The following is a 26,272-nucleotide window of genomic DNA, read 5'->3' on the forward strand; positions in this document are numbered from 1 at the left end:
CAAGGGATTGATTTCAAAAGTGTAAATTTTTATGCCTGGAAACAGAGATGTCTGTTTTACAGTGGTCATTTTTTATTAAGTCCACCAGAAATCACACTGACATGATAGTAAGACTGCACTTGAAACAGAAGTCTGTGTGTTAACCTAGTCTCTGATGTAAAAATACCATTAATATACAGATATGCGTTACTAATCTGTAAAAAGTGGAGTGAGTTGATATCACAGGGAGACAGAAAAAGTTAATCTTAAATAGAAAAATTTTCATTAGGCAAATAAAAAATATAGGTAATCACACATGCAAGCTTGGCATTAGAAATCTTCACGATACCTGAGCCAATGTCAACAGGAGCAACTGATGTTTCATTGCTGTGGTACCCCATTAATTTTTCAAGGATTCTATTTTGCTTCTTCTTTTTTTGCCCCACTTTGATCTGCAAGAAAGCACCACACTAGATTACACAATAGTGTAATGCTCAATCCTATCACATCCTCTTGTGATAGGATGTGCTGTGAAACATACCATGTTATCCAAACCCGGAGGAGCTAAGGAAGGGTGTGTGCACTGTACCCCATAGCAGATAGGAGAAGAATTACTTTCTTCCAACCAGTGGTTCATTTCTGAAACAGAAAACATCCTTGTTAGAATGCACACACAGAAACACCTCTATTATAATCTGAAAATTATTTTTGATTATTTGCTAGATGGTTAGTTTATTGATCTAAAATTACTTTACAAGGAGTTAGATTATAAGATTAAATTTGAGAATTTGTATTTATTTTACACATCCTATCTAGTCTTCCTCCTTTTCCTCAGAAAACACTGTGTGACACAACAGCCCCTCATTAGAAGGAGGCGTACCTTTACAGCCTTAAAACATAAGTTTGCCTATCAAAATAAACATGAATGAATGAGGATTTTCTTACAGTGAGCTCTCAAAGAAACTGTGCCTGCTCCTCCTAGGTAGTGTACTGATCCAGACCAGGACAGCATCCCATATTTAGGAGCTAGTGACCCACATAACTGCCCACCTGGGTAGGCAGAGGGCTGTGCTGAATATAGAGGGTGGCATTCAGGGCTGTTCTGTGCTGTACAAAGTTCTTGGCTGCAGGATCAACTCAAGAAGTTCATGGGCAGCACTCACTGTGTACCAGTGATTTCACCACCTGCCTGGCCTCACCTTTACTTACACATACAACAAGTTCTCATTACATAATCCCTTGGGAATAGTGCTGTTTTCTTGTAATGAAGCAATGGAATAGCTCACAAAACTGAAAGGGAGAGCTTCTCTCCACAGACAGGATCTGCTCTGCACAGTGTGCCATGGAAAAAGCCATCCAGATTCCATCTTGTGTTGCACAAACTCCGGGAGCCCAGCTACTCATGGCACATCAAGTTTCCTTCCTACCTATATTACTCTTCTTACTTTGTCTAATTAGTGCAGTTATCTTATTAAGCCATTTGTTGTCAAAGCCTTTTTTACTGATCCAGAAAGAGCCCTGCACCATCTCTCCCTCACTTCAACCCATGAAGAAACGACATGAAGAAATGGGTATGCTTGTAAAGCTTATCCTCTGCATTTGACCTTTTTTAATTCTTGTTTCTATAGGAAAGTTTATACATATTTTCCATCTTCAGCAATAGTTTTGAGTTCAGACCTCAGAAGAATTAAATAAATGAATTCTATTGACTCTACCATGCAAATTTCTAATCCATAAATCCATAGGCTTTGCAGTCATAATAAATAATTAATCATGGCAATGCTTGCATAAACCCATAATCTTTCACAGCACTACTCCTCCTATGAAATACATTTAAGTAAAAGATCAAATGTTTCCATGACTGAGGCCTGAAATTCTTGCAATCCCATATATTTGATGATTGAGCTAAAGCGTATCTGTTCTCTTTCTTGTCTCTCTCCTTCCTGACCTATCATAGCAGCTGAGCAGAGTAGATTTCTGTAAACAAGATAAGTAAGCAGAGAAAATCAGAAAGACATCAGGGAATAACTGAGAGGAGAAAAGAAGATAGCAGAGATAGTAGAAATATATGTGTCTTTATATGCATGAACTACTGTAAGACCACACAGATTTTAGTCAAAGCAAATGACATAAATTTATTCTTTAATATCATGAAAACATAAAGCTGTGGATATTGAACAGCTATGTATGAATCAACTTGATTTGTAAAAAGTAAGTTTGCAGCTATATGTTTTCAAGGCCTCAAAATAAGGTCTTCTTTCAGGCCTACTTCTAATTATTTATCATTATCTGTTAATGTCTCTAATTTTTTTTCATTTCTTCAATTTAATATTCTTTCTTGAGAACACACAGGAATTTAGGCTGCTTTTTGATGAAGTTGTGTGCTATGAGACATTTTGAATAATATATGATAATGGATTCATTTCAGAAACTGGCAGAATGTCTAACATAATCGTATTAAGCTTGATTAAATATGTAACTTATATATCATATAAATTTGGGGGGATTCTGAATGTATAAAACATTATACATGAGTTCCCAAACTGCGCATTTCTTAGTAACTGTTAAATGAAGTTACCAGATTAGGTTTCACGTATATCAGAGTTGAGGGCACAGTTACTTACCCACTCTTCAAATATGTAATGGATAATCGATTCTGGTTATTTTTTAAAGTATCCTATAATAGCTACAGAGTTACAGGTAAGAAGAAGGGTAAAACTGGCTCCCTGCACTATTCTGCCCTTCCTTATTATGTCCATCTAATGAACTGTGTAAGAAGTGAACCGTGCCCATTTTTTATTCATAGGGTATTTGTAGCTCAGCCAGTTAGATTATTTCATGAAATTGCATCGGAATGTGGACAGAATGTCCACAGGAGACAGCCTCTCTATTAGGATGCAAACTGCTCAGTTAAAGTATTTAAGAATCATGTAGCAGCTGTGACAGCGCCAGAGATAATTAAACTCAGGCTCTAAAAATAAATTTTAAAAGTGTATGCTGCAACATCCCATATTTGATTTTTCCTCCAATTGCTAATTATGTAAATTTATCCTGGTAATTGTTACTTAGACTGGAATCTTCCTGTTATCTCTTCACATCAATAAAAAAAATCAAGTCAACCAGCTTGTGTTTTCCTTCTGCCAAAGTCCCCATATACATTTAAGCTTCTGACAATTTTGACTTTAGCTCCTCTACTGGTTTTATAATGGTGTTACCAACTAGACAATGTCAAGTACTATAATCAGCCACTGAGGTAGAAGAAACCAATTCTCTTGCTTATGTTACCTCTCTTTGTTAGCAGTCTCTTGGTTTTGATCTGTTTTTTCATATTCAAAATCTTCACTTAAGAGACACTGTGTTTGCCCTATAGTTTGAAGTTTGTGGGCAACCTGAACTCACAGAGGTACAGGCATATGTGTCAATGTTTTGGAGCTAATTCTCATAGGGCTTTTAATCTATAATCATAGAGGTTGAATACAGTTTTTCCTTCACTAGTTAATAACAACCCCAGTATTATAGTTAGATCTCAGTTTATTCAGTTTTCCCTCTTTCTGTACTTGCTTAAAAATTTATATCTTATATTCTGCACCTCAAAATACACGCTTCAGAATAGTCAGAAAGTGTTTTTGATTAACTTTACAGAAAACTTAAGAAAAATACATTGGATTAAATATTACGCAGATAACTAAAACTGACCAGGAATAGAAATCTACAATTACAATTACTTAGAAAATTAGACTGTGATGTAAATATTAAATTTTGCTTAAGCAAAGTTGTTTCAGCACTCTAAAAGTTACAAATATTTAAATTCAGCAGTTTGACATTACCGTATTCAAGTTTTTCTAATGTAGTATTGAAGTATTGTACTTATAAATTCCATCCTATTGCCCTAACAAATAAGTATGTAGAAGTGTAGCTTTTACAATATTACTTAAGAGAGACTCACTAGCATGCAATTCTACTTGGACTATCAAGGTCTGCAAGATATGGCTCTATTATTTCATTAGATTTCACAGACTTTTCTAATTTTTTTCTCTTTGTTCAACTGCAGATTGATCAATATGACACTGATTTTAAAAGGCTTCTGAAAGAGCTACAGAAGAGGAAGTACAGAGCAGTAAACCTGAATTCGTCATGGGGCAAGTTGTTGGAAACCATCCAAAAGTATAAAGTTAACCAGAGTGTGGATAAATGATCCTGACTGGGAAGGAATATGTATGGGTATTTATTTTACACACAAATCCAGTGGCATTCTTTGAAAGAGTTAGAAATCTTGTCCATTAGACAGGTCCTGCTGATACTGTCTACTTCAATTTTCAAATAATGTACCCCTGTTTTTGGAAGTTTAGGCACAGTGGCAGTGCCTCTGTCTCAAAATGCAAAGAGCAAAACTCAAAGAGGAACTGGGTGTGAAAGACTTGGTGTGCCTTCCATATTAGGACTGACTCGCTCAACTAGTACAGTTCATCCTGGGAAAAAATATGACTGACAGGGCATCTCATATCAGAAAGGATTACTAGAGAATGCTTTACTATCTCTCTGGACACCTGAATTGAGTGGCTTCAAATGAAATTCACAATATACCCATTCAGAGCAAACAGAACAATGCATTCTTCACAGAGAGCAAACCTAAGACACACAACGTTCTCACATTTTCAGTAGATGTGGTTCACTGACTCATTCTTGGTCCCTGCAGAGACGGTATCATGATTTTATGAACGAACATTGCTTCATAGCACGAGGGAATGAAACAAATGTACAAATCAAATTAATTAATATTACATAGTCAACCTTCAGATTTCTTAGTATTTAAGTGCTTTTCTTCACATATTATCTTTTACAAGGTTGTCTGTACATTCTGTCTAAGAGCTCTACCACTCCTTGAAATTGTACACATTGATTCTGCAATGATTGCAAATGACAGCATTCTGATAGATATATTTCTGAAAGAATACACATCTCTAATACTCCTGCAGCACCTCACTGCATTTTTCATCAGTTTCAGAACTTATTTTCAATTGTGAGTTTCATTCTGCATGAGAGCTTCTGTCAGCTGTCCTGGTGCTGGAATTTACAAGTTGATCAGCACTATTTGTGACTGACCAGTGCCTCAAAAAATCTGCACCTGTGAATGTGGAAACACTGTCATCACTTCACGGTCTGGACTGATGGGCATGTCAGAACAGATTTCCCTTTCAAGTAACCGAGTAGCTACCTAGAAGTATTTATTTCTGAATCATTACTCCTGCAGTTTATCTTCCACAAAAACATGAAACACATGAGAGCAGGACAGTAGATATCTTACTTTAGCTGAAATACACTGGTTTTGGAGCAGAAAAATACCTATTTTGCTTCTAAAATAAGATTATGCATGCCAGGATTCTTTTAAGTGGTCACAGATGTGACCTTTTGTGTGGTCTTTCCCAAAATGATGAATTCAGCAATACTGATACCTAAAGTCTAACTCTAACAAAAGACCTCTCTTATTTTTTCTCAAAAAAATTGATTAACTCAGCTGGCTTCTACTGTACAGGAACTGTGATTAAAATCTGTCACATAAGTGCTGGCAATATTTTTGGCACATGGGCTAATCTAAAACAGAATATTTTTCTGCCAAATTTTTCCTAAAATCCTATCATTTCTCAATCACCAAATCAATTCTAATTATACAGATTCTGCTTCCTAATACACTCCTCCACAGCAAATCTCCCTGTAAATAATATAATTTTTTATATGAACTTCAGTAAATGAATTGTGTAAATGAAGGAAGCTTGGACACTATGCAAAATCAAGCTTTCAAAAGCTTTCAAAGAAGCAACGTGATTCTAATACTCTTTTCTAAAACTCGCCACTGGTATCAGTGATGTAGTTATAATCATGAGCTTTTCATTTAGGCAGCCTTCAAAGATTTTCCCAGAATACTGTGTGGACAGAGAAATTATGGTTATCTTGAACTTTACATAAGGAATGAAAATACTGTTGCTATCAGTGAACTACGATGCAGACTTTCAGAAAGAAAGAATGTAAAGATGATCATGAGTGTAGCTACTTGATCTCACTGATATTGATGTGTTAGTTTAAATTGAGTTATATCTGACCTAGATCTGATAAATTAGGCCTCAGGGCTAGTTTGGTTTTCTTCCCAGGGAAACAGTAATAGTATCTCAGATAAGGGTGATATTATTTAATAAAAGATCAACGACTGTAACAATCACAAATGCAAACATTTCAAATTTAAAGATTTATGCCTTTTAGAGAAAATTATCTATGTGTGTTGATTCTTAACATAGTTTGTAAAAGTGTATTAGTTGCATTAATTAATTGGATTGTACCGTATCTTATAATGTACTGATATATAATACAAAATTATTGTGTTTTCTTTTAAGAACATGATTGCTATACTATGAGTCTAAATTAGTCCCTCTAGTCTCTACTTATAATCAGCAGACAGAATCAGGTAATTCTAGCAAGCAATATTTCTTAAATATCTAAAATGTGTTAGAATAATTGCCCCATGTAATATGTTCAGCCCAGCTTCAGATGGCTGAGATGAATCTTACAAAGGGTGTACAAAACCATGTCCTAAAAGCACTTTGTATTATCTGCCATATTTGCTCACATTTCACAGAAATTAAGGCTTAATAAGATTTTTTTTTTTTGTATATACTGGAGCATAAGCATGCTGAAACAAAGTATGAAATTCACATAAAATGTCATAATCTGGAGAACACTGAAATGTACTGCTCCATTCTCCTAAAATTTTTCACTTTTTTCCTCCAAGAAAATGGCAAGTACAGGTATCAGCAGTGTTAGTTCATTTCTTCTACATGAAAACCAATAGCAAAGAAAACTTTGTCAAGCCCACACATTGGCACAGTTGCTTCCCTGGTAAAGAAGCCATTTCTGATCATGAGAAAAATTTGAGGAAGAGAACAGAGATTTGCTTCTTTTGGAAGAATTAATAAAATTTTGTTCAGTAACATTGCTAATTCTATTGGGTTTAGAGCTCATACAAAGTCCATATTACTCTTGCTCTCTGTAGCAGTAAGCTACTCCTATACACAGAAGAATAGAGACAGATTTTAACATGGCTATATTTTTTTTTCCACTTTTGGAAATGACCACATGAGCAAAAATCATCCACTTTTATTTTATAAGTTCAGTTTTAATGTCTTCACTGTAATGTGCTTGCCATTACTGTTTGCTCTGTGCTGGAATATTATCATGCAGATGGCTGTCTGTCTGTTCTTATTGGAGTAGCTTGGGTCACCATATGTAATTCTCCTACTTATCGTGGGCAATGTTATAGATGCAATGACTGGATTCTAATTTCTCCAAAGATTCTGTCACTTGTGTCCTGACCTTTGGTAGCTATGGCAGACTTTTATCTAAAACTTTCCTCAAGAGCTTTCCTTGCCCATCTGTCAGGTACCAGATTCTCTACCCTTTTCAGTTCTTTTGAGTAATCCAAGAGAAAAAATTTTACTCTATCTCTTTGCCGAAGGACATCTCTTGTTGTAAAGCAAGAACTATTTAAAAATCTAGGCTTAACAGACGTGGGTAAACAATGCACATCTTCACCTTTAGGGTGTCTCTACCCCTCCTATCTCCCAAGGGAGGCAACAATATTGTTTAAAGATGCAGACATCTGTCTTTCATGGAACAAAACCCTTCTTTTAAAAAGCTGAAGATTCAGGGTGCAAGTTCAGACCTCTTCTGATGTCAGGACTTGAGCATAACTCAAAATGACTCATTCTCTGGACTAAACTCAAAGCCATTTTTCATGAATACTCAAGACCCTCATACCTAATCTTCTTTCCCATTTCAGTTCCAGCACAGGAAACTTGGACATATTCCATTCAACTATCCCTTTCCTATACAATGACAGGATAAGGTTAGCTAAAAATAATATGGCTTAAAGAGACACTTTTGATCCTGTGATCCTGAGTTGAGATTTCTTTTCTGACATTAGTGGTTTTATTTTTTCCTTTGTTTTCTCTTAGAAATGTGAACCTGAACATGAACCAGGCTATCCACCACATGTTTCATTGCTTCAAATTCTCTGATCTAATTAGCTAATGCATTGATATTTAATTACACCAAAAATAAAATTATTAAAAAATAACAAGCTTTACAGTTCTAATTATACCTTTAGGATTATGGGATTACAGAATATCCAAGTTTATGATTATTTATCCTGAAAATCATCTCTTAGTTTTTCCTCTGTTATATGTTGGAACCCAAGACATAAGGTATTGTGAGTTTATGCTTTCCTGTTTCTTTCTCTTGATTGAAATTACCTCCAGTAATCAACTTACTATTGTGTAGCACAAAATTAAGTACATTAATGAGTGACCTTTTGATATCAAAATATTAATTGTTCAAACCAAACACAAAAAAGGGAAGTCGTTCTTCTTAAGGGCGAATTTTCTTTGTGATTGGCAATCCATAAATAGAGAAGGGTAGTCCCTCAGTAGCCAACATCTGTAGAACTACTATCTAAACTTTTCTTTCTATGCTTTTACTTACTCAGGGTTCTCCAGATGGGCCTTTGTCCTGAAATATAAATGTTTCCAAAATAGCTTTACAAAATGTTGTTTAAATCCACCACATAGCAAACTGCCAATTGTGAGAAATGCTTTCCTCCAGTAATTATATTCTCCAGTGTGTGGAGAATATTATTCTATTTAGTATTACAGTTAACAACATTGATGTTTTTCATGCCTGTATTTAAAATGTAGTCCTACAGAAAAGCTTTTCACAGTGAGCCATATAAGTGCCCCCATGAAAGCACTTCTGAAAACATCCATCTTACAACATACATCTGAAGATAGGGGCCAACAGCTAGAGAACTTTTCTTGGTGGGCAAATTCCACTTGGAACAGACTATAACTTTTCAGAGTGAATCTTCAGTATGATCATCTTGTTCAACTGTCAAATTACTGAATTAGAGCTGCTGTCACTTTATATTGTTCAGTAGGTTCTGGGCTTTTTCTGGCATATGTTCTTATGTTTACTGATTGATGGCAGAAATTGAGTTAGGTACATGTATCAAACATTTAAGTGCAATGGAATATTAATCTGATCAGCGTTTGAACATTGTCTTAAAAACTAAACTACAAGAGGTTATCATCCTCAGTTGAGTGACTAGCCAGCAAGCTGAAAAGACAAGAAAGCAGACTGTTTCAAAGACTATTTTGAGAAACATATTCTAGTCCACAACTTTTATGCTACCACAGTATACCATTCACCTTTTTTCAGTGAATTCCCTATCCAGGACACAGGCAAATCCTGTGTTTACTTCTGGAATAGGTACTCAGCAGCAGGATGCACAATGGGAGGGAACGGAAAGGTCATAGCTAGGGCAAATTCCTACTGATTTCTAATGGCATATGCTTCCTTATGCCACAATTTACAGCAGTTACAGCCAGGTCCCTTGAGAATCCTAACTAGTTATTGTTTTTCTACCTCTCTTGTATGTCTTTGTCCCTTATGAGTCAGGTTAGCTTGAGAGTGCCTTACTCTCCCTTTTCATGAAGACAGATGGTGTATTAGCCAAAGTTTCTTTCTTCCCTAGCAGTTCAGCTACAGGTGTTCAGCCACAGGGGCCAGGGAGGAGCTATAGCTGCAAAAGCTCTGCAGCAGCTGCTTGAAGTGCTCTCAGCATACCTGTGAGCTGGCTCATACCGCTGGGGCAGATACATTCTCTATTTTTTACCTGAGGCAACAGTCCTGTGCTGCACTTCAGCACAAAGGTGCAGCTCATAGTCAAAGGCATATGTTCACTTTATTACCTCAAGGAACCAAGGGACTGCAAATCTTGAATGACTACTGCTGTAGTTTTCTTTCCTATATTTGTCTGGGTAAGGTCCCTCCAGGCTGAACAACCTCAGCTCCCTCAGCCTTTCATCATAAGAGAGGTGCTCCAGCCCTGTGACCAGCTCCCTGGCCCTTCTCTGGGCTCACTCCAACAGGACCATGTCCTTTCTGGGAGCATGCTGGGACCTCAGAGCTGGAGGCAGCTCTGCAGGTGGGGTCTCACCACAGGGGCAGAGGGGCAGAATCTCTCCCTCCCCTGCTGCCCACAAAGCTTTGGATGCAGCCTTGGATGCACACTTGGCTTTCTGGGCTGGGAGTGCCCATGGCTGGCTCATGTCCAATTTTTCATCCACCAGTACCCCCAAGTCCTTTCTCTCTGCTCTCAATCCATTCATTCCCCTGCCTGTGTTAATAGGCACCCAACCCAGGTGCAGGACCTTGGACTTGGTCTTGTTCAACTTCATAAGGTTCACATGGGACCATTCCTCAAGCCTGTCAAGGTCTCCCCAGGTGACATCTCTTCTCTCAAGCACATCAACTTCATCACTCAGCTTGCTGCCATCTGTCAGCTTGCTGAGAGTGTACTCACTCCTGCTATGTCATTGATAAAGCTATTAAATAGTATTAGTCTCTTGAGAGACACCACTCATTACTGGTTTCCACTTGACTCTCGGGATGTGGCCACCCAGGCACTTCCTTCTCCATCCTACAGTCTATCAAGTCATCTATCAAGATCAGTCTCTCCAATTTAGACATAAGAATGTTGTGGGGGACTGTACCAAGAGTTTTACAGAAGCCCAGTTAGATGGCATCCATAGGTCTTCCTTGTCCACTGATACAGTTACTCCACTATAGAGGGCAACTATGTTAGTCAGGAGGAAATCTGTTTGAAGACAGATTCTCATAAATTGGATTCAAGAAATGAAGGTTTCTCTCTTTTTATGAAGTGAAAGGTTATTACCACAGATACATTTCAAGTTGTCTTTATTTAGACTGTCACACAGCTGTACATTCTTTGATTTAATCCAAACTCCTTAGAATATATAATTATTATGATTCTCATCCTTCAACTTTTAGGCACTATGCTAGCAAAACTAAAGGTGATTCAATTTACCAAAATGTTACCGAGAAGTATTGTCTTTCAAAAAGCCATAATCAGTGTGATACATCATATGACTCTGTAAAAGCTACCATTCGGAACAGCAGAATCACACAACCATTGAATGGTTTGGAAAGGACCTTATAAAGATCATCCAGTTCCAAATCCCCTGTAATGGGACATGTCCTGGGTTGAGGTGTATTCTATTACCATCCTCATGAGCTGTTGAAATCAGGTGGGGCAGTGTTTTCCTTGCCTCCTCCCCCCAGACTATCTTGCTGTTAATGGCCCATCAGTGTCCTGCTGCATGACTCAGAGATAACTCCCTCCGGACTATCTTCTGTCAACGAGCCTAATCAACACTTGGCCTCATGACTCATTACCCCATTGTGAGATGCTCCACCCAGAGGGAGGAACCAAGCATCCCATTGTGGATATAATCTGGGACTCTGAGCACCAAAGACACTGGCTCCACTGGATTTCCAGAGGACAGGAGCTACACAGCCACCGCTGGACTTTCTGAGGAAGAGCAGACCCGTTCTACTACAGGATCACCACTTCAGAGGATTGCAGCCACCATTCCACCAGAATGCTACCACTACCCTGCCTAATAGGGACTCAGGTTATATCTTGACTCTGTCAGTGTTTTCTTTTACTTTCTTTTCCTTTTCTTTAATTTCCATTAAATTGTTATTCTGACTTGGTGCCTCTCACTGGTTTGTTTTCAAACTAGTACAGGACACCTCCCATTAGACCAGGTGGCTCAAATTCCCATCCAGTCTGGACCTAGCTTTGAACACTTCCAGGGATGTGATGGCCACAGCTTCTCTGGGGAACCTGTGCCAGTGCCTCTACACCCTCATAGTAAAGAATTTTTTTCATATATTTAACTCTGCCAGTTTTCATAATATTGGTCAAATTCTTATCAGCTTGTATTTAGCTATTTGTGATCATGGTTTGTAGGATACAATTTTATGACACTTGAATCAGGGATAATCATGACATGGCAATGACAGAAATTGCAATTAAAAATTATATTTGAATCCCAGGAAAATGTCATAGCTAATTTAAGCAGAACAAATAATAAAAAAATTTAAAATGCACAGGCACAGCTATTCATCAGTATGTACCAGCTTTCCTAAATATGTGTTTAACACTCACAAACACTTGTGGTTTGACAGCCGCTTCTGACAGGCTCTAGTACGATCCCTGTCCAAGGTAATTTCTTTGATAATGAGGGGGCAGAACTTGTCTAGATCACATCAAGGCAGGAAATGAGGACTAGAAAAGAATTTGAAGAATACCTTGCAAAGGATGCTCAAACTGGTAGTAAAAAGGTCTTTACATACATCAAAACAAAGAAGGTAGTTACAAAATTCATGAGATAGGTTAAAAACAAAAGTCTTAACTGAGGGAGGGGGTTGTCAGGGATGGCAAAGCTAGCACAGAGAAGCTCAAAGACTTGTCTGCCCCAGGCTGCATTTGGAGATGCTGGGGATTCGTGACACCACACGTGCCTCCCACTGAGGAGGACAGGATCTACGTCAACTTGAAGTAACTTCACAGGAAATATGAGCCTAAATAGGGAAGTGAAATACAGGCTGTGCAAATATTTCACCTGGAAGTGAAGAAAGTCACCCAAACTAGGTGATGTTGAGGTACAAGTGATGAGAGACCTCAGCTACCAAACTGTGGAACTGGTTGTGGCATAGAACCCATCCTCATGGTTGGGAGGTGGCCACCAAAGCATCACTGCCAACCCCGGCCATGACAGAGCCCAGCTTGAGAGGGAGAGACTGGAGAGGCTGACCTTGTCCGTTGTGAAGCTGAACCACTTGTGGAAAAGCTCACTGAGTGCAAGGACAAACAGGAGTTGACAGGGAAGATTGTATCCACGTCTGACCAGTGAAAGGCTGCCCAGAGAGGTTATGGAGTCTCCCTCACTGGAGTTACTCCAGAACTGGCTGGACACAATACCGTGCCACTCAGGTGACTCGGCTTGAGCAGGGAGGCTGGACCAGATGAGCCGCTGTGGTCTCTTCCAACCTGGCCCATCCCGTGAATCTGCGATCTTTAAAAGGGAAACTGCCCGACTGCCTGCTGGGTGAGGGTCTCAAGAAACACATCACAAGGGTCCATCCCGTGTTTTCCTTCAGCTTCCACAATGCCCGTGGGCACTCTGAGCTTTCCACTGGCATCTCGTCCCTCCTACACCTGAGAGCACCCACCCCTCAGCACGGACCTGTGTTTGCTGCGAGCCCTCGGCAGCCTCGGGCTCTCACTGCCCGCCACTCGGACCATGCCACGTCGCCCACCTCCTTTGCCAGGGCAGCGCAGCTGCAGCCTCAGGAGACTAACCCCGAGTGACTGGGTGACTGACCGGCCCTCCAGGGTTGACCGAGTCATCGACGGTGACCGACGCTCTGTAGGTGACAGACCCCAGGTGACTGATCCTGAGTGACTGACTCTCCACGGGGTGACGGGCCCTATGAGGGTGATAAACTCCGGGTGACTGACCCTCCAGGGGTGACTGACCCTGGATGACCGACCCCCAGTGACCGACGCCTAATGACCGGTCCCGGATGCCGGACGACCCCCCACGCCCCCGGCCTGCGGCGCCAGGTGCGCGCTCACGGGGCGGGGCGGGGCGAGGCGCGCCCCCGCGCGTGCGCGCGGGTGCCGCTGCGGGCCCGGGATCGCCGCGGCCGCGCCTGCGCGCGCCCCTCTCCCCTCCCGGGCAAGATGGCGGCCGCGGGGGCATCGACCAGGGGTGACGAGTGAGGGAAAGGGGTGGACGCGGCCCCGGCGTCGCGGCTGAGGGGAGGCGGCTGCCGGGCAGGGACAGCGGCAGGGGCTGGGGAGGAGGCGGCCGGGGATTCCCCGGAGCTCCGCGGCAGGGATGAGGAGCAGGGGAGCCGGGGCAGGGAGCCGGTGAGGAGGGAGCGGGGCTGCCCCGTATGCGCGGCTGCCCGCCGCCCCTCACCGGCCCGGGGTCGGGGCGCAGCTCGGCGGCCCGGCGGAGGCGTCGGAGGAGCCGCGGCGGCGCTGGCGGGGGCAGAGGAAGGCTGACAGGTGAGTGCCGGGACCGGGATGAGCCCTCGGGGCGCTGCCCCCGCCCGGTCCAGTGCGTGTCACTCAAAGCCCGTGCAGCCGCTTTGCTTTCCTTTATTATTATTATTTATTTTGCGGTAGCGCAACGTAATTTGACGTCACTTAGTGGTTTGGCTCTTCAAAATTAAGTCTGAAAGCATTCAGGTACTCCATAGCTAGAATACCACTGGAATACGAAGGCTGTGTCTTAGGAAGCGCTGAGCCGCTGTCTCCTGTGAAAATATATTTAAAGGCCTTGACCTCCAAAAACTTAGTTTAAAAGCTCCACTATTAAACGAGTCATTTATCTCGAAACTCTGTGTTAGGAGGCTTTGTTTCTTCTGTTACGTGCCCTCTGACCTGTGGTGATGAGGGGTGGGTGTGTACAGGTGTCTGTGACCACAGCCTCAGTAATTTTAGCTTTTGCAGCCGTTCACAGCTTCGGAATTGACTGGATATAAAGCAAAGTAGTTCAGATTTATGTAAACATCAGACTTCATTGAGTAAGTGCAGAGAAATGAAGATGCGGGTGTACTAAATTATCTGACTTGTTTGCTGCTGCCTCGTGTGTTCCCCCCAGCTATAAGCAATATAATGGTGCTGACCTGTAGAGCTGTGAAGACAAACCTTTTGGTAAGGCTGTCACAGAAACTTCTGACTTTCTGAAAAAAATAAAATGTGGTTCTGCAGAATCTGTTTTCATGTATGTGCTTCTACCAGATACTGGTTGAACAAGAGGAGATAGTTCTATGTACAGGTGGAGAAGTGCAGGTGTGAAAACTTTGCTTCAGGAGTACTAACAATTTGGTAAATTAAGTCTACATCAAGAGTTAAGTGAGATTAGGTCATTACTTGAAATGCAGAGAAACTGAGCTTTTTCCTCTCCAGGTGCCATAATATTACATTTTTATACTGGCTTTGAAAAAAAATTTATGGCAGATGTGTTCATCCAATCCTAAGCACGCAAGAAATATTAAAGTGAACGTCATGAGACCATTGTTATGCTTCAGCTTCTTTGATATGTTTTTTTCCTGTAGTTGCAGTAAAGACTATTTATAGCATAGTTCTTTCTGTTGACAAAGGCCTTGCAAGTACTTGCTCTCCTCAGATGCCTTAGGGGTCAAAATAATACAATATTTAGTGAAAAGTGTACATATACTTGGTTGCATAAAGGAGAAAAAAAATTGTGGACATCCATATAGTGATACAGGTATTGAATTATTTTTTATTGCTGAAAAATACAATAGGAAACTGTTGAGCATAAAACATGTATTACAGCCTGCCTTGTTTTTGCATATTCCCCATGCAATGAAACCCATGCTCAGGTATGTCAAGTGTTGGTACCCAGGCATCTGTTGCACAAAATATTCCCCATGTGACTGACATCACAAATACAGTTTCTTTAGAACATACAACAAATACCATCAACAGTGTGCTGTGCCACTGTGTCCAGTGAGTTTCTGATGCTGTTCTGATTTGTATTGATGCTAAACTAGTAGCTGTTGGCCCTAACAAACACCAGTGTTGTGTATTTACAGTACCTTGTGTATGCTTTATACACAAATAGGTATATTTTATATTTATGTATTTATTTTTCATAAATACTTTTAGGTTATTTCTAGAATCTTTTCTATTTAGATAGAAAGTAAGAGTAAGGCAGTTACAGCTCTCTGTCACTATATTTAAAACTAAAAAGCTTAGTTAACTGTAAATCTTCCTCAATCCTGTTATCATTAAAAAAGAAAATTTTTATTTGGTTCATTTTATCTTGGCTAAACTCTGAAAATTCCTTCTTTCTGCACAAGCAGAATAGGTTAAATTGGTTTTTAATAGTTAACTTTTCTAGTTTTCTAGTGTTTCAAGCAGCTCAGTAACAATAAACAGAATTATTCACACAGGTGTTGGATATATGCTTCTGGAAATATTGGCAAGCTATTCTGAAGTATCATGTGTGCATAAAATGCCATGGAGGAAAGGCTGAATGAGCAGGGCCTGTTTAGTCTGGAGAAGAAAAGCCTCAGAATTTTATCAGTGTCTGTAAGTATTTGAAGGGAGGTTGTCAAGAGAATGGAGCCAGACTCTTCTCCGTGGTGCTGACTAATAGGAAAAGAGCAACGGGCAGAAGCTGATTCACAGGAGGTTCCACCAGAATATGAGTAAGAACTTCTTTACTGTGCAGATGTTCACACACTGGGAGAGATTTCCCAAAGAGGCTATGGAGTCTCCCTCACTGGAGATATTCCAGAACCTAGACACAATCCTGAGCAATGTTCTCTGAGATGACCCTGCTTGCGTAGAGAGGTAGGACCAGATGAGCTACTGTGTCCCTTCTACCTTTACACATCCTGTGAGTGGGAAGTGAAAGCACAGCACTGATATAGGATAGCGTGCATCTTGTTTCTACTTCTGCAACTTCTTAGAAATTGTTTCGTAGCGTTGTACAGTAGAAATCTGTTAATTCTGTGATCTTCTCTCACAGTTACCTGACAGTATAAAAATCCTTTGGGTTTTTTATTGTGCCTCATTGTTCTGTGAGTTGTCTCAGTACAATTTCGACATTAGATAGCAATATGTGGTCATTTTATATCACATTACCCTGTTTTCACAGTGTGGTTTTCATAGCTTATAGGGTATTGATAGAATAAGCAATCATTTAATGGGCTGAAATTATGTATGTAATAAGCTTTGTTAATAAAATACAGACTTTAGAACATTGTGCGTTTTAATGGAACTATCAATATTATGAATGTTCAAACAAAAAAGTGTAGTTGGATTATTTTATCATCACTGAAGTATATTTGGAAATTTCCATTCTAAGTTTAAAAATGTATGTACTAAACACACTGCATGAATGTATGTGAACTCAGCTGGGAAATAGTTGTAACTGATTTTTAATTGAATCTTCTAATTGTTTGCTGTTCAAGCTCATATTGTTTTCATCATCCATTTTTTACCAGTATTGGCGAAGCAAAACCACTTTTACGTCATAGTCATACCTTTGACACCCTTCATACCCAACTTAAAATATTTCAATACCTCACACTTGGGATTTGGTCCTAACCAACTTGAATTATGACTGCAAGTATAACTTTGGTTAAAATAGTATTAAAAATAACTGTGATGATTATTTTATAACAGTAATAGTGTGCTGTTGTAGAATGTGAGTTGTTGCATGATTGCCATTCCGTTTTAGTTGAAAGGTAGCATTGAGTTACATCAGTTGTAGCTGGGTGATAAAGCTACTGGGCAGTGAGCATTTGCTCAATATTGTACCTCAATTTAACCGGGATGTGTCAGCAAAGGAGAGGGGAGAGGTAGGTGGTTGGAAGAAAGGTTGAAGAACAAGAAAGCTTGTTTGGATTTGGTATCTCCATGTGCTACTGTAACAGTACCTCTGATATTGCTTGCTGGTGATGGTCACTAAGATAGTATATGCTAATTTGAACCGACTGCCAAAGATTAATTGGGTTTATTTGTGTCTTAAAGCAGTAGTTCTCTATTAAATATTAGTCCTCGCTGGTGGAAATAAGAAATTTTGAAAACATTAATGCTTTTTGAGATCAGAGGGAATTCATTTTGCCATTACTTCCACACGAATTTTCAGAAGATAAGACATAAAATTCAGTAGACAAGAATATCTTCTGAATAAGTAAATACAGTTGTGTAAGACGACAAGTAGTTTGATTTCTCTATGGAAATGTTAAACTAAAACATTGAAGTTTAAGTATCAATAGCATTTTGATACAGCTTTCATAAGTGTAGTGTTACTCTTCAGGGGTGCATTTTAACCCCACGCTGATAGAATATTAATCTGTAATGGAAGAAGAGACCTATTCATGTAGACTTTATTTTCAAAATAAAAAGAATTTAGGCTGTGTGAAATAGTATAATGATGCCTCTCTTAATGCAGGGATTTTTTTTTTTCTAAGATATGAACTTTATATTCTTACCCTATAATAGAATTCTGGTGACATAGTCAAACATTACTTAAGACTTAGCTTTTCACATATAGGTTAAATCCTTGAAGTGAAAATTGCTTATTTTTCTGGAAATCAGATATCAATAAAAAGCTCTTATTTGTGCTGTTAATGGTATGATTGTTGGCTGCTTTAAATAGATTCTGAAAGGTGCTGAGTTTCACAAAGCTGAGTTTGGCTGTTAATAGACTGGCCTTTTTTTGTAGTAACTGGCATGTGGAGGGAACTGGAAGGAAACTAGGACTTCTCATTGTTGTGTGACAAGAGTGCAAAGAAATCATGAAAGCATAAATTGTGTGAGTTGGCTCTCCCTTTATTAATGCAAAAAGTTTCTCAGGATCACATGAGCTTTTTCTCTTCTCCAAAGCCCCTGCTATGGAGAGTCCACATTGCTGCTGTTCTTCTATTTAAAAAACCTCAGCCAAGAATCTCTTTAGAATTAAGCAATATTTTTTTCTTGTAGAACAGTGTTATAAATTCTGATTTAACACATTTTTTACAGAAATTTAGTTGTATTAGCCAAATATGTCTATTTTGTCTCACTGTTCTCTCACTTCAAGTAAAGTAAGTCATAAAACTCGATATAATACTGGATTGTACTTTGCTATTTCTTGGAGTAAGATTTAAATTTATTTGCATACTGTAAGTTGAAATCAAGGAGAAGTTGATCAATGAGAAACACTTGCCTCGAGCTCCCACTGGCTTGTTCCGTTTCAGACTGTACTGGAGTTTGTGGGCTGTGGGCTCTGTGTAGGTAGTGAGGTGACTTCTGATTCAGGTCTGCCAACCTGACCTTGGTGCCAGGGCAGGCCAAGGAGCAGATTGTGCTGAATGCCATCCTGGGGCACGTGCAGGATTATCAGGGGAATCAGGCCTAGCCAGTGAGGATTTATGAAAGTCAGGTCCAGTTTGACCCAGCCTGGTCTTCTGTGACAATGTGACTTGCTTGGTGGATGAGGGAAATGCTGTGGATATTATCTGCCTGGACTCTAGTAGAGCCTTTGGCACTGTCTCCCGCAGCATTCTCCTGGAGAAACTGGCTGCTTGTGGCTTGGACAGGTGCAGTGTCACTGGGTGAAAAACTGTCTGAGCATCTGGACCCAGGGAGTGGTGCTGAATGAGTGGGGGGGTCAGAGCCAGCTGGTGGCTGGACACCAGAGGTGTTCCCCAGGGTCCAGTGTTGGGGCCAGTCCTGTTTAATGGAGTGTTCCCTCAGACAGTCTGCAGACAACACTAAGTTGGGCAGGAGTGTTGATCTGCCAAAGAGAAGGAAAGATCTGCAGAGGGATCAGAAAGAGTGAATCAGTGGGTGAGGTGAGATTAGGTTGAATAACAAGGAAAATTTCTTCACCAAAAGGGTCATCCAGCACTGGAACAGGCTGCCAAGGGAAGTAATGGAATATCACAAAGTGGCAAAACAATTTATAATTTCTAAGTTCCTGGAGGTACTTAAAAGATGTGTAGTTGTGGCACTTACGGACATTATTTAGTGGTGGCTTGGCAGTGTTATTGGTGTTGATGATCTTCAAGGTCTTTTCCAATCTAAATGATTCTTTGATTCTAAAAAAATCATTTGAATGTCTGGGTAAGCATGTCAGGATAGAACTTACAGGTGTTGCTGTATATGCTGAAGTGGATTCCTGCTCCTTATTTTGGTTTGTCTCGTAATGTATGAATTGTTTGGTTTTGGGTTTTATGTTTTTGTATTATTTTGTAACTGGTTTTGGGAATATGGAAAAGACTTTGAATAAAAATATAATACAGACTGGTTATATAAATAAGAAATGAGGTTCAAACATAGAGGTGAAAATAAAAAGTACTGTAACATTAAATGTATCCCTGTAACCTCAGTGGAAATTACCCATCAGTGTCTTTGCAAGAGTTTTTCTGTGCAAAAGTTGCGTGACTATCTTTGGTCACAGACGCAATCTGCTCCCTGGCCTCCCTGTTCAGATATAGACAGAATGGATCTGTATCCCATGTTGCTGCTTGTGTTATGCTTGGAGAAACAAAATAAACTTCAAAGAGATAGGAGCAAAGTGTTACTACATCAGAATTATTATAAGGAATTTGTCAAATCTGCTCGTTGTATGTCATGTGGCTTTGTGTTGGAATAATTTCATGGAAATTCTAGTGTGTTATTAAAAACAAAGAAACGTGGCATGTAGTGTGGAGAGATTTTTGTCGTGATAAGTGTTTCTTGCTTTTGGGTTTTATAATTAATAGTTTTTTATAAGTAGTTTTGTAATAAATTTGTGTCCTTCTCCATTGGGATAGAGTTGTAGATTCTTTTCTGCTCTACAATTCATTAGACAAGACATTGTAAAGATGGCTTTCCTGATTGCTATGGGTAGCTGTTTCTCAGTGTGCATAGAAAGTTCTTAATTGACACTGATCTCTGTTCTCAGAAATCATTCATTTGCCAGGAGAGTTTGATGAAAGAAATACTGCTTTTCATGCCTCTCCTTGGTTTCTCTTAATTACAACACACAACTACAAAAAAGTGTGTGCTGCAGAGAGAGGTAAAATTGAGGTGAGTTTATAACTGGACCTGTATTTCAGTGGTTTTGTTTGCAAGGAGGAGAAGGGGAAGGTTTTGTTATTGCTTGCAGCACAGACCTGAAGATCAAGCTTACACAGTCGTCTTAAAAAGCAGTAGTGTATGCTATTACAAAAGGACTGCCTGTCAGAATGGCTTTTTTTACAGGTATGCAGGCTTTTTGTTATGCAGGAGGATAATATTTTTTTCAGAGACAGTATTACTATTTTTTAATATACAAACTATTTATATGCTGAACATACATTTTAGAAAGTCCTGCTACATAGTTAAAATTAATGAACCTTTCTTTGGCTATGTTTGGGAGCATATGTAGGATGGAATAAGAAAGAAATCTACCATGTTGATACCTACGTAGGAGCACTGGAATTTAGTAGCTTTGAGAATACACTCCTTCAGTTTGTAATTTTTTTAGAAATGTTTTTTGTTTCGGACACCACCCTGAAATAAACTCTCCAACCAGTTTGTTAGGCTAGGAAGTTGACGTTACTCAGTTTGCTGAGTGCATGGGGTACCTCCACCCGATATCCACACCCACTCTCAGGATTTTCCACTATGCATTGTGGCAAACAAAGAAATTAATGTTCGTTGTCTATAAATTAGGTAATTATCTTCATTAATTAGTATTCCATCTTCTATTGGTTATTGATTTCTTGCTTCTTATCCTAATTACTCCACATTTTCTCTCCTTTTATCTTTATTCTAGACAATTATTGATTTGTCTTTGTTACTTTCTTATTTCAGGGTTCTTCCAAATGTCCTTGTGGCCCATAAATTCTGCATTCCTTGTGTCCAGTTTCAGCAATAGATCTCTCTCCCAGGCTTTGTTAACCTGCTCTTAGGTCTGAGATCACTGAAGCATATCAAAGTTGATTGCAGTTGGTTTAACAAAGTTTCAGTAATTTTCCCAAACTGTGTTCCCACAATAGCAGGCTGTGACAAACCTTGTGAAGTGCTGGCTACATGGACAGATGACAGAGCAGAAATATACACTGCTTGTGATTAATTAAAACAATAAATTAGAAAAGTTAATTAGAAGAATTATTTAGAAAAGTTATTGGGAAAGTTATATCATTAACTAAGCACTATATGGTACAAAACTACACATTAGTAATGGATAGGGATCAAATGCTATTGTTTTAAGGTTAAAAGAATTTTCCAACATTTCCCCCCGTTGCTACATAGACTCTTTAAAAAAAAAAAAACAACAACTTTGTTTGGAAACAGACATGGTAACAGGTCTGTTCTGTAATTCCCTAGCTGTAGGAGGAGTGTTTTGTGAGACTTTGATATAAGAATTTGAGCAGATATATTCATGTTCTACAAGAAGCAGTCATGCTGCTTGTTATCCTCATAGATGGTCAAAGTTTCTTCTACTAGTGTAATGTAGCAACAGCTTTTATTTTCATTTTACTTCTAATGGAAACATTGAAACATTCCATTATCATTGATAATTGAAACATTTAAAATGCCTCTTTATTAAAAAAACAGTGGAGTGAAAGTTGCCTAATTTCTTTGGTCTAGTTTAGTAATGCAATCCATTCCTTGCCTGCTTGAACCATCTGTAGAGGGGTTGTTGGATAGTGCAACATTTTTTGACCGCAGCAGTGTTGATTGTCATTTCAGTCATCAACAGTTACCTCCATTGCTTTTTTAAGTCTGACATCCTTTGGAACAGGCTAAGTAAGTTTCAAACTACGAAACAATACATTTCTTTTGGAAATGGAGTGAAGTAATTTGATCAAACAAGCTCTTAATTTTATTAAGCTGTATATGGTATGTACAGTGTCAGAATAAAAATCCTGAGTTCCTCAGCTGCTCCTCTTGGACACAGGTCATAGTAGTGCTGTCTTTGTAGTTCTAAATTCAGATGCAAGTCTTGCAGAGAACTTCCACTTTGTCTCAAGTTGCTGACATCTTAGTGTCATACAGCTACTGTCCATCTAGGTTAGTGCTGCTCAGATTTCATATGTCTTTTCCATGGTTACTTGTTTCCAAAACACTATGCCAATATTTGATGTGTTTTGAAAGTACATTTCAAATTATTTTTTTGTGTTGCAAAGTCTTTTGGTAATCATATTGATCTTGATGGTTGGTCATGTTGGTCTTAACTATTGAAAAAACTTAAGCTTGTTTGTAGGACCAGAAATTTGGCATGCCTTCATTTCTTAGCTTTTTCATGCAATTAAATGGTGAGTTCTAGTGCCCAATGCTTTGAAACATTGTCGGAAGGCCATGTATTGTCTTTTAAGGGTCCAAGTGGGTGACCTTTGCACTACTCTTGCCTATTTAGTAAAAAATACTTTTCCCATAGCTGATGTAGTTCCTGGTTTGAAATTTTAGTATTCTGTAGCAACTTGCTTATTTCAGTGAAAATGCCAGCCATCTAATCATTTTGCCGTTCAGTAAAAGCTTCAAGTACATAAGTAGACACTTAATTTTCATGACAAAGGGAAATCAGCTTTCATTCCAAAAGAAAAGTTTGTACTTTCAGGCCTGCACCAATGCCCTTCCAGTGCCCCTAATGCTTGCCTGAAGGAAAGAGTGTCTCTTACCCTCAAGTTTAGGAATTCTTTGAGTGAAAAATTGCCATTTATGATGTGCAAAGCATAGGTTGTAAAGGGCTAAGTAGCTATGCTTCTTCTACTATAGTAGAAGGGATACAAGACCAAAGTCATCTTGAACTCCTCAATAAGAAAGCGTTTTTTGGTGGGTTTTGGTTTTTTTGGTTGTGTCTTTTAAAATTCAGCTGTGTTGTGGGGGGAGAGATACAGGTATTTCAGTTAGACATTCTTCAAAGAAAAAGCTGTATACGCCTTGAATAATGGGATTTCTGGAGTTAAGTGCCTGCCTTCTCTCACTGAAATTGTTTGCAATGTCTGTATTTTCTGCTCAGAAAGATCTGCATTTAAGATCTCTGCTCTTTCTAATCTGTTTCCCACAGAATTTGCAGTCCAAGGGCTCAAGTAAAGTCTCCTTGATTACTCTGTATTAGTCACAAAAGACTTGTATGTGGAATGAAGTTTGGGTAAAATTGATGGCTGTTGGCAGGTGCTGTACAACAAAAATCATTGCTGTATAGCACCTGCTATAAGTTAGGATTTAGACTAATTTTAAAAAAAAAGCTGAAATTATGTTACAATTTACTTGCTTCTGGCATTAAAAGCCTATTTGTCAGCACATGAAGAGTAAAAGCTTCAGTGCCAGTAACCCTGATGCTACAATTGTCACGTGTCATTGCTGAGAAGATGGTGTCAGCAGGCAGTGCTGAGATACATGAGATTCCAAGGTTAGCAGAATCCAATATATGACCATGTATCCTTCCACACAGTTGCTTTTTTAACATAGAGCTAAATTGATTTTTTTTAATAAGACTGTTATTACTGTATTTAGTTATAGACTGAAATATTTGTTTACAGACTTTATAAATACCAGGATTAAAGACAACTGAATACTTCCCAATTTCCTTACATACATGTTTCTTTAATATGTTCTTGGTACCAGTCTTCCTTCTCCCCTGTATTTCAGGGAAATTACTCTATTAGGATTTTGTTCCATGATATTCAAATTGTTCAACTACAAGCATTTCATTGTATAGGACTCTAATTTTAGCCCAGTCTAGTGGAGTAGTGACTCTGTTTCCACAAAAGCAAGGAATGCATGCAACTGATTTCTAGCATTTGCTCTAGCATTTTTCTATATTGTGTTTTGTTATTTCAGTGGAAACTACAGGTCTAAATTAGAAATACGAGATGAAAAACGGCACTTGCTACTGTAACTTTTCTTTAGTTCCAAATATAGCTTATTTGTTCATATGTGTCATTATATATGTTAATGACTTTTTAAAAATCTGATGTACTGAACGTGTTGGGGGAGAAATGGCAACATAGAATAATGATACTTAATTCACATGTGTAAGTGTCTAAATATTGTTCAGAATGAGTTCTAGAAAGTTTTAAGAGCAGGGCATAGCTTGGAATCAATGGAATAGTTTTAATTCGGTCAGTCTTTTTGCTTTTTTTCTCCTTTTTTTCACTTGAATGTCTCTGACATTTCATGCAGGGTACCAGGAAGCACAAAGCATGCCTGAGTACTAGTTCATACACATATATGGTTATTATGTTTTTGTCCTAGAATATCTTTGTTAATTTAACATGTATACACTGTAAATCTATATCCTTGCCTTTGGTTGGATTCATTCCACTGTTGTGTTAATCCATGCCAGTTCAAGCAAGTAGCCAGAATATTATGGGGCTTCTTTTTAGTTAATATAAGACTAATGGGATGTTTGAATTGGCATGGTATTAGGTCCCTGACAAAAGGTTTAGATGCCAGTCCAAGTGATGGCTTGCTAATTAAATGTCTAAATGTCATTAAGACCTTGAGAACTAGACTTGATTCATAAAGCTTTCCCCAAAAAAATGTTTCAAGTGCTGGAAGCTGAAAAGAATTAATTGAATGGAGAAAGAGAGCTTGTCTTCCTCTAAAACCAGTGGATTTGTGTATTGCTTTGTTTCCATGAAAGAGTAGTTGTCTGTACATGACTGTCTTTATACTGTTCCAAATCACTCTCAATTTTACTTGTGAGCAAGATGTCCAGGTCTTTTTTTTTTCACAAGTGAAATAGTGCCCAGAATGATGTAAAGCTACTGAAGAGTCCCTGTGACAGTCTGGTATGTGTGCAGCAAGGAAGACTTGCTGTTGAAACTAGTTGTAATGACAAAGCCTGGTTGTAATTCACTGTTTTTTTAATTTAGAAGTCTCAAGTGATTTAGAATGTTTTAACTTGTTCAGGAAAATGCTGGAAAGATGTGCCTACCTTCAAGGTGCAGGTGCTGCCATGGCTGTTTTACTTTTGCTCTCTGCCAGTATATTAACTCTTGTCTTAAAAGTCAGCTGCTCTGAATATAGGCAGCTTTGGAATGTACTTATCTGTTACTTCCTTAGCCAGTCTCTACTGTTTTAAAATTTTCTGACTAGTGACATACAAGAGATGGAGTTCTTTAAAATGCCAAGTTTGTGTGGGCAGTTTGCCACCTGGTTCACTGTTTGAAGAGGAATTGTCTATTTTATTCAGTCTGTGTTCCTTTAAGTTTACTGTACCGTTTCTGAACGTGGATGGGTAGTGCTCTTCGTCATTCTTGTCTCTGTTCTGCATTTTCTAAGTTCTAAATATAATTATATTGGCTTCTCTTCTCTAGAAGCTCCATAAGCTTCAGAATTGCTTTATGTTGTGGAAACCTCAAATCCTTTAAAAGACACGATTGTTGTGCTAAAGGAATTCCGCTGCTCATAGCCTGCAGTGCAGAACACTACCAGGCACTTGGACTGGGCAATAAGGCTGTCATAAGCCTCACTACCAGCACTTGCCAGCATTTGCTCTTTGGGAAAGGAAGGGCAAAAAATAGTAAATACGAGAACACCAGGAAAAGTGTCAGCCAGGTGTAGATTAGAATACCCCTGCTCTTGTAGATCAGTTAGTGAAGTCATGCTGTGACTCCAGGCTTTCCTGGAAGTGCTTGGACATGGTGGAGTGGCCGTGTCCTGTCACACTGTGCCACCCTTCTGCATGGTGGGTGCACATCTGGGCACACAGGAGCAGTTCTGGTCAAGTCACTCATCCAGATGACTTTAGTCACATGCGTGTGATAACATGATGAGTAAGTGCCACGACGTGAGTGTTGCACGAAATTCCCAAGTGTCTGGTCACAAGATGGAGCAAAAAAAAAAAAATCAAGTAAAGCAAAAAAA

At 39.1% G+C, this 26,272-nt stretch overlaps 1 protein-coding gene and 1 long non-coding RNA gene across 5 annotated transcripts in view; one reads left to right on the plus strand and one right to left on the minus strand.

The window, feature by feature from the left end:
• Positions 1-343: 343 nt before the first annotated feature.
• Positions 344-13,470, minus strand: LOC138103939 (uncharacterized). The gene is made up of 3 exons (XR_011147896.1): positions 13,256-13,470; positions 521-618; positions 344-431 (listed from the first exon to the last, which is right to left on the minus strand). It is a non-coding gene; the product is annotated as an uncharacterized lncRNA (long non-coding RNA).
• Positions 13,471-13,864: 394 nt separating this feature from the next.
• The window catches only part of APC (APC regulator of WNT signaling pathway), a 95,735-nt gene continuing 83,327 nt past the window's right edge, over positions 13,865-26,272 (plus strand). For all 4 annotated transcript variants that reach the window (XM_069002640.1, XM_069002644.1, XM_069002645.1 and 1 more), the window contains exon 1: positions 13,865-13,969. The gene's annotated coding sequence lies outside the window, so the exon portion shown is untranslated. The remainder of the gene's footprint in view (positions 13,970-26,272) is intronic.

Source organism: Aphelocoma coerulescens, assembly GCF_041296385.1.
Source record: "Aphelocoma coerulescens isolate FSJ_1873_10779 chromosome Z unlocalized genomic scaffold, UR_Acoe_1.0 ChrZ_unloc_scaf_1, whole genome shotgun sequence".
NCBI lineage: Eukaryota > Metazoa > Chordata > Aves > Passeriformes > Corvidae > Aphelocoma > Aphelocoma coerulescens.